Source organism: Ochotona princeps, chromosome 5, assembly GCF_030435755.1.
Source record: "Ochotona princeps isolate mOchPri1 chromosome 5, mOchPri1.hap1, whole genome shotgun sequence".
In the NCBI taxonomy this organism is placed as follows: domain Eukaryota; kingdom Metazoa; phylum Chordata; class Mammalia; order Lagomorpha; family Ochotonidae; genus Ochotona; species Ochotona princeps.
Genome location: NC_080836.1, coordinates 59976941 through 59992828, shown reverse-complemented (window position 1 = coordinate 59992828; position 15888 = coordinate 59976941). Strand labels below are relative to the sequence as shown.

At 36.5% G+C, this 15888-nt stretch overlaps 1 long non-coding RNA gene across 1 annotated transcript in view; it reads right to left on the bottom strand.

Annotated features, from left to right (window-relative positions):
• Positions 1–15602, bottom strand: part of LOC131480382 (uncharacterized) — a 159157-nt gene extending 143555 nt beyond the window's left edge. The window contains exon 1 of the long non-coding RNA XR_009245470.1: positions 15496–15602. This is a non-coding gene — a long non-coding RNA (uncharacterized LOC131480382). The remainder of the gene's footprint in view (positions 1–15495) is intronic.
• Between the last annotated feature and the right edge of the window lie 286 nt (positions 15603–15888).

Below are 15888 nucleotides of genomic sequence, written 5' to 3'. Positions count from 1 at the left end.
GCAGTTCTACTAATGAAAGGCATATGGACTGCTTTTTGGTGGTGGTAGGGCAGAAAAACAAAATCAATTCGTTTTTTTCATTTTTGTAAAATGACACCTGAGCCACCTATGATAATCTGCAGAGACTCCGAGGGCTAGATGGCAGAGGGGTAATTGCCCTGTCGTTATCTAACAAATCAGCACTGGAGCAGACAAGCCAAAAACATCAAAAGGATACAGACTTCTCAACCACTTTGTCACTGGTTTATTTTAGGACTTTGATTTTAATTCCTTCACACTTTTGATCTCATGTTTAGCTTTTCATTAGGAATTGAATTCTTTTGTATTGTTTTGATTTTTCTACATAAGAAAGTACATTTGCGAAGGGGAAATAGGAAGTACAGGGAGCATCAATGTCTTCACATATTAATTGTCCTTTAAGTGACAAAACTCCATATGTGGTGAGTGCACCATAGGGCCAGATACAATGGATAAAATAGAAGACAAAAGAGTATTCTTTTCTTCCATAAGCTCATGGGTCTTTTGTTAAACCACAAAAATACTAGCCATCAATATCATTTGGAAGGCTTCTTTTAAGTTCAACAATTTTAAACCAAATAAAAATACAATTAAATATAATAATAGTTAATACTTATTGAGCATTTACTATATACACATGATTTGCACATTTCTGATCCTTAAAACAATCTCATCATTATATTTGTGATCTTTGCTTCATTCTCAAATTATTTATTTATTCATGTGAAGATCATAGAGAAAGAGAGGGTTACAGAGACTGGTAGACAGATTCTATCTACTAAGTCACTCCACAAATGACTTACAAAAGTGGGGACTGAACCAAGTTGAAACTAGCATCTGGGAACTCAATCCAGGTATGCCACCTGAGTGTCAGGGACTGAAGACTTGAGGTATCACTGCTACTTCCCACAGCATACATTAGCATGACGCTGAAATTCAAAGCAGAATTGGAGTGGAACACAAATGCTCCAAAATGAGACATAGGCATCCTGAGAAGTGACCTAATTGCTGTGCCAAGATCCGCTCTATATTACCACTGAATCTTCATTTGATAGAAGAGATAATGGAGGATAATATGAGTTAAACAAATTCCAAAAGGTAACATGAGTAAACAAAAAGTTGTAACCTGAATTCCCACCAATGTCTGATTCCACAATGCTCTTACTCATTTCTCTATACTGTTTTAACATTTATTTTAACCTCAATGTTTGGGCAATTGTGCCTCATGTTTGTGTGCACGTATGCTTGATTTTATTGTGTTAAGTGAAATTTTTTTCAATCCATTCTCCTTTTCTCTTGAGGATCTCAGTGGGGAAATGAACCAACTGTTTTGCTGATATACAACTATAAATCAAGTCATCTACATTATTCTCATTCTCTCAAGTTATTCTAGACTTCACATTAAAATTCATTTACTGCATACACTTTATATACCAAACACAGTGCCAGGCATTTTACAGGTAAAGATGTGTTCCTTGCTTCACACTTGGGGAAAATCGTAGTTAAATAAGGAATGAAATCATGTCCTAGTAAGTGATTCAGTGAGAAGTGTGCCGTCAGTGTGAGAGGTAAGCGCTGCCAACAGGCTCTCAGCCGAGCTTTCCGTAGGCAGAGAGCACCAGCAGCAGATTGACCTGCCACACCACAATGCCAGCCTGCATCTTGCAGAATGTGGCCTTTCTCTGTTCTACGCAACTGAGCTCGCATTCTCAATAGCCTCAATCGCCGTCAAATGCACAACGTGTTTATATGACAATCTCTACTGTTCACAAATGGCAGTGTCGTGAGCTTCTCTTTTCCTCTGGTAGCCTTTCTTCCACACTCCTCTGTTCCCCCTCCATCACTGCCCACCTTTTTCCTTGCTCGCTGCTGCCCTTCCTGTTTATACTTCTTATCTGAATACTATCTTACTGTGGATTTTTCTCCGGATTCTTCTGTTTTCTCCTGAACTTTCCATTTTGAACTCTTGACTTCCTTGCTCCTTTATATAGTGTTTGCATTAGGAGTGTTTGCACTACAAACATGAGTCACATACATTTACGTATAAAACAGACAATGCTTAGAAAGAGGCAGTAGCTAGACATGGAGTCACGAGATTTTAGGTAGAGAAGAGATCATATTAATGTGTAGAGTGAGGATAATTAAAGCCAGCTTTCTTGCTACTTATTAGATATATATATGGAATGGGGGAACACTAGAACATATGTTATGGTTGGATTAGAACTGGGAGTATTAGTGTAAATTCAAGGTTTGCTATGCATCAATGTACAAGAGGTATAAATGTACATAAATATTAATATATGTATATATTTACATATTCATTCTAGCCCCTGATATTTATCCTCAGGAAAGAATCTAACAAACCAAAGTCTAAAAAGCCTAATTTTGCTTTTAGAGAATTATTCTGTAAATATACAGTCTAGGAAACTGATAAGGAAGCAACAATGTTAGTTTTTCTGGCATTAGGAAATCTCTTTAGCATTATTTTTAACTCATTAATTTCCTTTGTTCCATCTACAACGTATTGAATACCTAAAAATGTGGTCAGCAGAGTTCAGTGCAGGTGATGCAGTAGTGAAGAGAAAGCTATGGCTCAGCACCACTGCAGTTCACAATGTGGTGCAGAGGCACATATGAAGCACACAGATAACCATGTGATCATAAAATAAAAGTGTGAACCAATCCAATTCCATGAAACTAAAAGAAGGGATTCTGTGACACTAACAATAGGAAAGATCTACTCAAATAGGAGCAGTAAGGGTCAGCATTATGACTCAGAGTTCTCAGTTCTTGCCTGTGCCAGCATCCCAAGTGGGTTCAAATTCAATTCCTGGATGCTCTACTTCTGATCCAGCTCCTTGCTAATGCCTGGGAAATCAGTGGACGATGATTCCAGATGTGTGAGCCCTTGACTCCCTGACAGAGACCTGGAGGAAGTTCTTCAGTTATGGCTTATTCTGGCCTAGCCCCAGCCACTGTGAGCATCTGGGGAGTGAACCAGTGAATGTAAGGTGTTTGTGTGTGTGTGTGTCCCCTCTCACTCTGTAACTTTGTTTTTCAAATATACTTTGAAAACCTTTTTTACAAAACAGAAAAAATAAAGAAAGGCCATTGTCAGAGAAATTAGGCTGAGATATTAACAGGAATCAAGAGTGACTTCCAGGCTTCAAGTGTGAGCAACTGTTGGTTGGTGATGCTGTAAAATATGCTGGTAATAAAGGAAAATGTAAAGATCTGCTGTGACTGTATTAATCTTGAGATGACTAGAAGGCATTTAACCACAGACTCTGAGGATAAGATTAGAGAGGATTTGTTATTTCTCTCAGAGGGTTGCCACAATGTGGCAATTCTTTGTAGAAGGTGAATATTCTAGCTGCCTTGAGTTGAGAAAATGCAGCTAGGAGATATCATGAAGGCTAGAGTTCACTGGGTTAAAAAAAAAAAAAAAGATGCCCTACCTTCAGACCAGAGATGGTCTCCCCAAGAAACAGTTGAATTTATCTGGACAACAAGATGCTGAACTCTATTCTTGGTATATGTATTCAAAGAAAGAATCTTGACTTAATTTGAACTGTAATACTGTAACAAGGTGGAGGAATCCACCATGGGGGGAGGGCACTGGGAGGGGTTGGGGAATCCCAGAGCCTATGAAACTGTGTCACATAATGCAATGTAATTAATTAAAAAAAAAAAAAGATGGTTGCATTGGGAGAGAACTAGAGAACTATGAACATCTACAGAAAGAAGAAAGCCCCCTTCAAGCATCCAGTAAAGCACTACTCATCACATGCATGTGAAGAAACCAGCTGAAAAACATTCGAAAATATTCAAAAGCATTTAAAGCGTGGAATATTTGGAACTCATACAAGCAAAGAAAATAGTCCTTTTTATAAGACTTGGATCAAGTACCTGGGTACAGAGTTAATAAGAAAGAACCCTGAAGGATGTCACCTTAGTAGTAGGAATTGCCCTAGACCAAACACTGCTCTAGCTCTACTTAATAAGTTATTAATGTGTCAAATTGTTTCTAAATTACTTAATTACATCCCAGAACAAAGCTCATAAATATGAAACACTGAGAAAGAAAAATTTACAATGTCTACAACCCAACCAAAAATTACCAGGCATGTAAAGAAACAAGGAAATATGAACTGTCATGTGGGAGGAAAATTGAATTAAATAAACTTATACCAATTCAGAAATGACACAGATGTCATAATAACCACATAAGGATATTTTTCATATTTAAAAGTTTAAATATAGATGTGACAATTATAAAAAAGAAAAAACTCCTAGAAATATAAACCACAATGTATGAGATAAAGAACCTGAGCTGGATGAATCAAATTAGTCATTACAGCAGAAAGAACATAGTGACCCTGAAGGCAAATCAATAGAAATTATCAAATGAAACAAAAAGAGAAATGAGTAGAGCTTCACTGAGCTAATCAAAGTTTTTATATGGAAATGCAAATGCTCAGAGTATCCAAAACAACTTCGTTGTTAGATTAGAAGAAACCTAATTGATTACAAGCTAGATATAGAGTATAACGATCTAGACAATGTGGTTTGAGCACTAAAACACACAAACAGATCAATGGAACAGGAAGAGCAGAAACAAACCTACTCACACAGACACTGATTCAAGTGAAAAAGGATAGTCTCAAAAACTAGTTTAGAAACATTTAAATGTGCACATGCAAGAAAATAAATGTTTACTCACATTTCATTTGGTAAACAGAAATAAACTCAAGATAGACCCTAGTCCTAAATCTACACTATATAACTTATCCAATAAAATGTAAGACTAAATTCTTGTGACCCTGATTTGAACAGATAATTTTTAGACATGACACCAAAAGCATGATGTATAGCAAGTACATTTCTTAATCTTGCCTCATCAGAACTAAAGCCGTTTCTTAAGGAAAATGGAAAGACAAGCTACAAACTTGAAGGAAATATTTTAAAGTACTTTATCTTCCAATTAAATCAGGAAAGAAAGTTACATTAGGTAGTCTGTACACTCACTATTAAGAAAATAATCAACGCAATTTAAAAACAAACACTTCAACAAAAATGAATACAGAAAACAAATAAATATAAGAACAAAAAACCCTGAAACTCAATTGGTTTTAGGGACATGCAAATTAAAGCCCATTGAAACAATATAAACCTTATTAAAATACTGACCTGTCATGCATTGACAAGTATGGGGAACAACTAAAGTACTCATTCACTGCAAGGGACAAATAAAAATGGAACACTCACTTAGAAAACTGGCAACTTCCTGAAAAAAAATACAGACATACTCCTGCCATATGATTCAGCCATTCAATTCCTAGATATTTATTCAAGGCAAATCAAAACACATGTACATTCAAAGGCTTGTACTCAAATGTACACAGCAGCTTTATTTATACCAGGCAAAACCTAGAAACAACACAAATGCTAACCAACTGGTGAATAAATAAATTGTGACATGACATACAACAAAATACCACTGCCAAGTAAGAAAAAGGAAGAATTACTGACATGCAGCATCAACAACATCTAGATAGAACCATCAGGCTGAGTGGGAAAAGCCCAGACAAAAAAGGATGAGAAATTAATTTTTAATGGAAGTTTAAGTTAACCCTGCATGTTTATTTGTAGAGTTTTTATTAGCTAAATCTGTATCACTGAGAGCTCTAAACACTACATAAATATTTTGCTCATTATATAAACCTATGTCATTTACACAAAATTCTAGAATATATAAATTAATACATCAGGACATGAGACAAATTGTTAGTTCCCAGGGAATTTATGATGGGGCCAAGAATATGGCAGAAATAGCCAAAGTCATAGAAAGATTTTTTGGAGACAATATTCATTATTTTACTTGTAGTGAAAGGCTCATGGGTGAATATTACGTCAAAGTTGTATTTTTTAAAATGTGATATATAATACATGTCAATTATTTCTCAACCAAGATGTTGGAAGAGAAAGGAGGCAGAGAAGCAAGAGGAGGAAGGGCAGGAGGAGGGAGGAACAGAGGAAGAAAAGGAAGTGGATATGTGGGTTCAGTTATTGGAAACACAAATTTGATAATAATCAGCCTATAAATGGAAATTCAAACCTCAGTAATGAATGAAACAATCTAGGGAGAGGTTAGTCTGAAAAGAGAAGGGACATAAGATATTACTTAAACACTCAAACGTAAAAAAAAGTATAGGAGGAAGTGAATCATGGTGAACTGTTTAGTTTTTCTTAATTGCTTCAATACAAAATCAAGTTTGAAGTATCTGGTAATCATTTTGTTCACCAAAAACTGAACTTGTTGGAATACAGATAAATTTAAGGCAGCTCGTGACTCAGGAATATTTGTGACTTTGACACTTTATTCCTGTAATGTTTTAAAATTTTCTATATTTTTTAAAATTTGTATCACATAGAGAGAGACAAACTGAACAGAGATCTTCGATACACTGGTTCATGATATAACCACAGCAGCCAGAGGTGGGCCAGGCCAAAGCCAGAAGCCTAAAACTCAATCCAACTCTTCCACGTGGGTGGCAGGGATGCCAGTAAGGGAGCCAGTGCTGCTGCCTCCTACTGGGTGCATTCTAGGAAGCTGCAGTTAGAAATGCAGCCAGGACTCAAACCCAGGCAAGCAATGCAGGGTGTGGATGTCTCAAACCATTGCTTAACTACAGTGCTAATGTTCAGCAATGTTATTAATTCTAATTTGCAGTTATCTTTTTCTCCAGCAATGAGAGTATCTATAAAAGTCATTGATAATAATCATAGGAAAATATTTATTATATTTCTGTGAAATATATAACATGTCCTGAAAATATAATGCAGTCTAACTTCTGCAATGTTAAATGAATAAAATTATAAATACCACATATCAAGAGTACACAAAATTAGCTGAAGTGAGATCATGAAAACTGTCATTTGAACTGGTATTTATGAGACATGTACCTAAACTTAATCTTATTATAATTCAAAACCAAAGTTTTATTTAATCTTTGTGTAAGGTATTTCAGATAACTCTTCCATTTAATTTTGCTCGTTTCTTTTGCCATAGTGAAGTTATCATCTTTAAAACCTTCTAGATATTACAGAAATCTTTAAGAATAAAACTACATATTTAAACCAAAAATTGAATCTTTCAATTTAAATTAGGTGAACAAGTGTCACGTATTTAACTAATACAGATTTAAGAACATAATGATACTGCACGTTCTTCTCCCCTTCTTCCTTCCCTTTCAATTTTTACAATGACATGCTTTCAGCTTATCTTATAATCACAAGCTTAACTGTCCACAAAATAAACAAGCGTTAAGTAGAAAGCCACTTTCTTTCGGGAATATAGACAAGGGTTTTAATTCATATACATTGCATTTTCCCATTCTGTACAGTAACTACCACGTCAGTAAAAGCACAAATGTCTTTTGGAGACTGGCTTATTTAAGCAGTGATTTCCCATTGCATCCATTTGTTGCAAAAACGCAGGATTTCATTCTTTTCTATGGCTAACTGATATTCCACCGTGTGAATAATCCGTATTTTCTTAATCCATTATTCAGTTGATGGACATTTGGGTTGATTCCATATCTTACCTAGTATGATCTGAACCTCAATACATATTGGGGTGCAGATAATTCTTTCATATACTGGTTTCATTTCATTTGAGTAAACTCCAAAGAGTGGACTGATTAAGTCATATGGTAGATCTATTTTCAGATATCTAAGGAATCTACGTATTGTCTTCCATAATGGTAGTATGAGTTTACATTTCCATAAACAGGGTATTATGGGACCCTTTCCCCACATCCTCTTCAGCAATTACTGTTTTTCATTTTGGATGATCACCATTGCAACTGGAATGTAGTCAAGCTTCATCATGCCTTTGATTCCCATTCCTCTCACGGCTAGGTGATCATTGATCATGTGTCTATTGGCCATTTTATTTTCATCCTTTGAAAAATACCTGTTCAAGCCTGCCCAGTTAAGACTAGATTATTTGCTTTATTGTTGTTGAGTAGTTCAAGCTTCCTAAAGATTCTAGATACTAATGATCAGTTGCATAGTTTACAAATATTTTCTCCCATTCTGTTGGTGGCCTCTTCATTTTGTTGAGTGTTTCTTTTGCAATAAAGAACCTTCTCAGTTTAATGTAATTTCACCAGTCTCTTTTTGCTTTTACTGTCCAAATCCAAAAAAGTCAAATTAATTTCCTCCCTCATTCTTGTCTGTGGTTCAGGTTATTTGCTCTTCCAACTCACCCCCAAACACCTCTCTGGGTTTTGTTCATGGACCTGGCCCCTCCTCCCATTCCTGTTAGCCAAGTCCATCTTCTGAGATGGCCCTCCTGGACCTCCCGGAGCTGGCCACAATGCCTCAGGGCCCAGAAGAATCCCTGAGGATCCTCTCCTCTGTTAAACTTTCAACAATACTGGAATCTGTAGATGCTGCCATTTCTCATAATTCACCCCTTTTTAGCATCTGCAATACCACCTCCTCTTCATTTGCTGGCTATTGCCTTTTCAGTTTCTTGGTTTTCCTTCTCAGTTTCAACCAGGATTTTCCATGGTGCTATTTCCTACCTTCTTCTTTCTATACCTTCTTCTTGGATAGCCATCTCCACCCATTTGTTTGGTTCTCCTATACAAATTTACTTGTCTTTCCAAGAAATAAGAAATAGTCTCCCTTTGGGATACAAACACCTTGTCATAGAAGGCATGTCCATTTCACAATAAAGAAATCAGTAACAAAAATGAAAAAAATAGGAAATGAAGTAACAATAAGCAATCCATTCCAATCTTTAATTAATGTGAAGGGTACTTTTTAGTAAACTGAATAAAAACATACATAAGCAAAAGCTTGTGGCTGTCAGTCACTGAACAGTACATAAAAGCTGTGGGAAAAGGCGTTCAAGAATAAAATACGGGAGAGGCCATGAACTCACTTGGTTTGCAGCCAGAGCTCATTCTGTATTAATCTCCTATTGAACGTTCTGTCTAGTTGAAAGTCAACAATAGGATACAATATTTTGTTGAACCTCAGAGAAAAACTCTGTTCAGAAATCATGACAAGTCACTGTTGCAGACGAAATTAGAAGTGCTGGAATTTTATGTTATAAACCACTTTGGACAAAGTCCAAACTGTGACTAGTGTGAGGTCCATTTTAGTGGTTAAGGAACCAGAGACCTTGAAAATGCTGTATGTATAGTATGCTGCTAAGAGAATATGTCTTATTTTCACAAGGCAACAAAAGCAAAGAATTTTTAAATTATTCACTGGCAAATTTACAGCAAAATTAATTTATGAACAAGAAAGTATGGAACATTTACATTTATGGTTATGAAAATGATCCTGCTATGTCAATAATTTTCCTCTCTTAAAGACACTTTGTATTTTTTAAGATAATACATTATCTATTTCTAAGCTGTTATTTATTCTATTATTTTGAAAAAAGGAAAGAAGGAAGGGAGGGAAGACAAGGGGAGAGGAGAGGAGGGGAGGTATCCTATTCACTGATTCACTCCCCAAATGCCTGCCACACTGGAGTTGAGCCAGGCTAAAAGTCACTAACCAGGAGCCTAATCTAGGTGCTCTAAGTAGGTGGTAGGCACCCAAGTACTTGAGTCATCACCATTACCTCTGAATGTGTACATCATCAGGGAGTTGCAATCAGGAGTGGGGCTGGGACTTCAACCCGGCACTCCAACTTGGAATCTGGCATTCCAAGTACTATCCTTGCTGCTATACCAAATGCCTAGGGCTATATTAAATGTTTAGTACCTATATCTGTTATAATCTAAAATTGAATATACACTCAGTTTTTAAATGTTTCAATAAATTCCATGTTTGCATGTGATTAAACAAAGTGTGATTGTATGTGTACCAAGAGAGACAGAGACAGAGTACAAAAGAAGATTGTTTGCTGAGCAAATGACACATTAATGTTCTTTACAGGGCAAGACTGAAGGTTTTGGGTCTCAGGCTATGATGCTATTCTTCAATTATTTAATAGACTTTCAAAATTTATTTGAAAAGCAGTGTCACAGAGAGGAGTGAAGGAATGGAGAGAAAGAGAGGGAGGCGAGGGAGATGAGGAAGAGGAGGGAAGGGGAAAAGATGGCAAGAGAATTCTCTCATTCTGTGCTGGAGGCTGAGTCAGACAAAAGCCCAGACTAGAAATCCACGCCGACCTCCCACAAGCGTATAGGGATTCAAGTATTTGGACCATGCTCTGCTGCCTTCCCAGGTACATTACCAGTGAGCCAAGAAAGCAGAGAAACCAGGTAGAATCGGTGTTCCTGTATGGAACGCCAGTGCCACAGGAGGTACCTTAACCTGCTGGCCACAACTCCGGCCCCAATTCATATTTAATTTTGTATAGATGACGACTAACGTGTGGGAAATAAGCTAAAATATTAAAAGTTTGCCTACACATCATAGATTTTATGTCAGAATATTTCAAGTGCTGATGTAAAATTTTCTATATTCATATGTAAAGATATTGTATGTTGCTGGTCATATTTCCAACAACATTGCTTTTCTTAGCTTGAGGGCTTGTGGATTTTTATCTGAATCACATGAATAACTTGTTAAGCTCTCTACATGAAAGTGTTTTTTTTTTTAAGAATTCTCTCAGTAATTCTTATTTATTCAATAGTAGAGAATACCAGCACATGTATGCCATTTAAAAAGAACAACATTCTATTTGGTTTTATTTGATGGATTTACACTAGAAATAAATTATGTTCATGTATTTTAACATGAAACTAGAAAATTATAAATCTTAGTGGAATGACTGTTAGTATGAGGTAGTAGGTCAATGACATTTACAAGAACATTATCTTAAACAGATGTCCATTAATAATCTTCTGAACACATTGCTTGGCAGGCACATTTATAGTACAGGGAGGAACCTCATAAGGCCTTCACCTCAATTATTATGAACACTTCCTAGCGTGATCCCAGGTGCCTGGGATAAATGGCCATTATAATTAACCAATACATTTTCTACTATTAATACCTCTACCAGTAAAATTGAAGTACATTATTTTACTGTATTTTTTTTTTTTGGCTTCAAGATATTTCTTAAAGGATAAAGATGTTAGACTTCACTGTTAAGCAACACTCTAAACTACTGGGGAGTTATCTTGGTAGAGACCTGTCTTGTCAAGTTAGTAAGAGGATGTCTAATATCAATACAGGCTTTTGTCAAAACAGAACTACAATTGCTGCTACACATTAGCAGCGAAAGCAAGCTTGTTAGTCCATCCACTGAGGCATTACTTCCCTTCTATTTTCTTCATACAGACATTCTGTGTAGTTAAATGTCTTTACGAGGTCTCATCTTGGAAAAAAACACACTGCAAAGCAAATATGCAAACAGCCAGTTTGCCAAAGAATTAAGATTAAATCCTAGGCTAAAAGTCAACCAAGAATCTGGTGCGTTGCCCTTTATACACTACTTAGTTCCTTAAGTACCTATGAAACTGTGTCACATAATACAACGTAATTAATGAATTAAAAATAATAAATAATTTTTAAAAAGGTACTTGCAGTTCTCTATTTAATTACTCGTTTCTTCTGAGTTTTGCCAGTTCATATAATCAGAAGACTTCTGTCAAGACCTGGCATTATTAGTGAAAAAGCTATCAACCACTGCAATTTTTTAAGACTTGGTGATCCGTAAGGCTGAATGTTGGAAAGTTTCTTGGGATATGGGATAATTTTAATATTCTTCCCGAGTCATATCACTTATTCTTATTTTTTAAACAATAACATATTAGAGACTCTAAAAAGGTGAAAGCAAAAAACTTATACTTCAATAAAACAATATACCTTCTGAAACCAGATCACCTTAAAATCTTACTCCTGCCTTTAAGGAGCATAACTTTAGGACTGCTATACCTAAATTATTCTATTTAAAATAAATAAAAGTGGTACTTGAAAATTGTTACCCAATGTCAGTGGAAAAGGTGTACACCCCATCCTTACTGCTGTGGGTAAAAAAATCTAATGAGTATGAAATTCCAGGTGACCCTGGAATTGAGGGAACTATTTGCACCCAAAATGGAGTTTTCTGGCTTATCGTGTTAATTATTCAAGTGACATATTTGGCTCTGCTTTCTGACATTTTTTTAAGACAGTGCCATTATATTTTCAAATTTTGGTTTCTAACTCATTGATGCTTCCCCAAAAGTCCACAGAGTTCTCTATAAACATGTAGTACATATTACCATCTACACCACATCATCACTTTTCAGGTACACTTGTTTGGCCCTAGTTAATCACAAAAGCCTAACATACTTAGATTCTTTCCTCAGAATTTGATTCATGCCACCCTGCTAGTGATAGCAACAGCCGTAAGAGTATCCAAGGCTCACACCATGAGAAACCAGACCAAAATGCACTAAAATAAAGACAAAAGTCTCCATGGGAAGTACAGAAATTCCAAGAGAGAGGAGAAGACAAGACTTGGGAATACACGTGGAACCAGAACAGCCACACAGCATTCCAAAAGAGAGCAATTAGCAGAGACTGTAGAAATTAGCAACTGAGAATCACTGATTGATACCAAGTCACTGTAGCAATGGGCAATGGACACATGGTTTTTAATTTTAATTTCTCATGACACAGTTCCAAAGGCCCTGGGATTTCCTCTTCCACACCCCATTTCCTCTTGCTCCTCACTGTTTTCCCCCATGTTATTACTATAGTGTAGCCCAACAGCAACAGTCTAAAGACCATAATTATGCTATTTAAGTGTATCATACCTTTGTAGTATAGACAATGGCAGAGTCCAGCATCCTATTGGCAAAACAAATTTAACAGTAGCACTGGGAGCTCATCTTTTATTCAAAGAAAAGAGCTGAACCGATGGTTTCAAGCTGATTTCTACCAAATGTCTCAAGAATTACCCTAATCCACCACAAGATATTTAAAACAATACAAAGCGAAGCAATCCAGGTCTTCCATGCAGGTGCAGGGTCCCAAGTCTTTGGGCCATCTTCTGCTGCTTTCCCAAGCCATAAGCAGGGATAGGAATTAGAGCAGCTATGACATGAACTGGTGCCCACGTAGGATGCTGGCAATTGAAGCCAATATTACCTTAATACCAAAGCCAGATAGAGACACAACAGAAAAGGAGAACTACAGACTGATATCCCTGATGAACATAGAAGCATAAATCTTCAACAAAATACTGGGAGTGAAAAATTTCATGGAAGATGCCATGAAGCATATTGTGCAGAACCAATTATAGTTGCAACAATTTTTATGTTCTTTTTATCGATGTTTAGCCCTCTGGTTCCTTTAGAATTTCTTTACTGGAAAATTACTGTTCACATTTTCCCCCAGAAAGATTATGCCCACCTAGTATCTTTCTGCATATGTCATCATGGAAATGTATGTAGACAGATGATAAATGAGAAGTTACTCTATCATTTTCAGGGTCCTATTATGCACACCTTTTATCATTTGCACTACATCCTTAGCAACTTCTAGAAATCCCACCATCAAGTAGATCTTTTTCTTTAGGTAAGGGTGAGTGCCTAATACTTCAAGTTACTGAAATACTATGACTCATCCTATCATACTCCTACAGATTGTTACTGCCTTTGTTTATTTTTTGCTCATCTGCTAACACAAACAGTTCATTTGTGTAATAGATCCTTAATACCCTCTCTGTGCTGTTCTTCTCCCATACATAGGATAGTTAACAAGCAGCTCTCCCAGAACCATCGTTCTGTTGGAGGGAACATAATGGTATAATTTCACTGACCTAATGGTGGAGACAGAAAGTTACAGCAATTTAATTTTTACTTTAGATGGGGTGACCATGGAAGACTTCCTTGAAGAGAATTTCGATCAGCAACCCAAAAGACCTGCATAAACCGTGTGTAGCAATTGCAGAACGCCATCCCAATCAGAGGGAATAGAAAGCAGCAACATTCTGAAGAGAGAGCATGCTCAGAAGAGGCTCCGGGAACACAGAGAGAGGCCCTCACGGTTGATGCACAAGGAAAGGCAGGTAATCAATCACACAGACATCTTGACAAAACTTCACACGATGTAGGGCTAGTATGTTGTGCTAGAAACTTCTAAAGTATTCACAGACGTTGCTAGACCAGTTTTCAATTAAGTTTATCATGATTTACATTACTATTTATGGGTCTATGACTATAAACAGTCAAGCTCCAAATTTAGGCACCTATGTCAGGCATTTGAGTTTGCTGTTTTAAAACTCGACCCATCATTTGAAAGGTAACAGAATAAAGTACTTACAGACCAAGCTATGCTGAATGTATACATTCCTGTTGATTTCTCCCATCTGTGAAACCCACACAAGTCTACTGATGGAAAGCAATACACCTTCTCAGGAAAAAATATCAATGCCTGAGAAAAAAAAGAAAATGTCTGGCACCAACTCAGGTTCAGTTGTCTCTGGAATAATGGTTTCCAGAGCTAGAACTGGGGATTTCAAACCGACAAAGCTAATAAAATACTATAGGACAGATGCTAAAAGGCCCAGTGTCTTTCAACATGAGATCATATTTTCTAGGTTGGAAGGAAATGACATTTTAACGCTAAAATATTGACTTTCAACTGTAATTATGCTAAAGCTACTTAAATCAATGAAAGCACAAATATGGGTAAAAATTCAAAGTAAAAACTACTTGTCTAAATCATTACACATTCCTTCCCCAAAACTCCTGGTTTCACACAGTCTGTGAAGGAGGAAGTGGAGGAAAATGGGAACAGTCTGCAAAAATTATGAAAGGCTGAAAGGTCAATGGGAGGGAAATCCCTGAAGAATGAGCCTAATGTTACTTTATTCATGTAATGGGTTCTTAATAATATCCACACTGTAGCAAAGAAAAGTTTTTTATATTGATATGTGTAGCAATTTTAGATGATTATGAAATAATCATTTAAATAACCATGTTTTCTATATTTGTCAAGAGATTAAAAAATCTTAGACATGATTCTGACTTCACTGAAAGTTTAAAATTCCTGATTTGAGGGAAAAAAATAGCCAGAGGATGTCCGTTATTGTAATAAGACCTATATCTTTCAAAAACCTAATTTAATTTAGTTTGCTACTTATGCTCACAGATAGAATTTTAGAATCATACACAGAAGGGAACAGCCTTCTAAAAACCAACTAGTCAATAAAATTTCAATTAAACTGTCTCCCTAGCCGTCATTGGCTTTTAAAATTCTGATAACCTTCTCTCAGAAAACAAGGCCATTTCCTGTAGTCTAGACAACATAACCTGCTTCCGTCTCAGATCGGACACTTGGGAACCTCGAATCTGTCTCATTTCACCCACACCATGTATGTAGAGCTACAGGTCCTGTCCACACCCCACACAGGTATCCTTGAAAGGATGTACTTCCTATCACTCCTGGGAAGTACACTCACACAATTCTTTTTGAAAACACGTCTGTTTCTGTTTTTTTACTTACCTTGTGAAGTCTGGTCCCCGTGACAACTGACAGTGGCTTTGGGTGTTGGCTAAAGAGAAAGCTGCAAGCCAGCAGTTGGGGAGGTGGTTTCCTGTGGAGCAGTCAACTTCACACTGCTAAGTTCAGGTCATTCTCTGAATAGTAAGACTGAGAAGTCAATGTAGGGTACCAGATGCTTTCACTCTACGCCCACATAGGGCAGCAACGAATTTTCTAGCTGAATTGTCTTTAACAACAGGATTCTGCTTGATTAAAATATCATTATTCTCCTAAATTTGTATTGTGAAATACTTGGGATTTGTTCATTTTATATAAATATGAAAAATTATATCTTGCAACTTATAATAACTTGTATAACAGACTGCATTTCTAAGAAGCAGTGGCTTTCTCTCT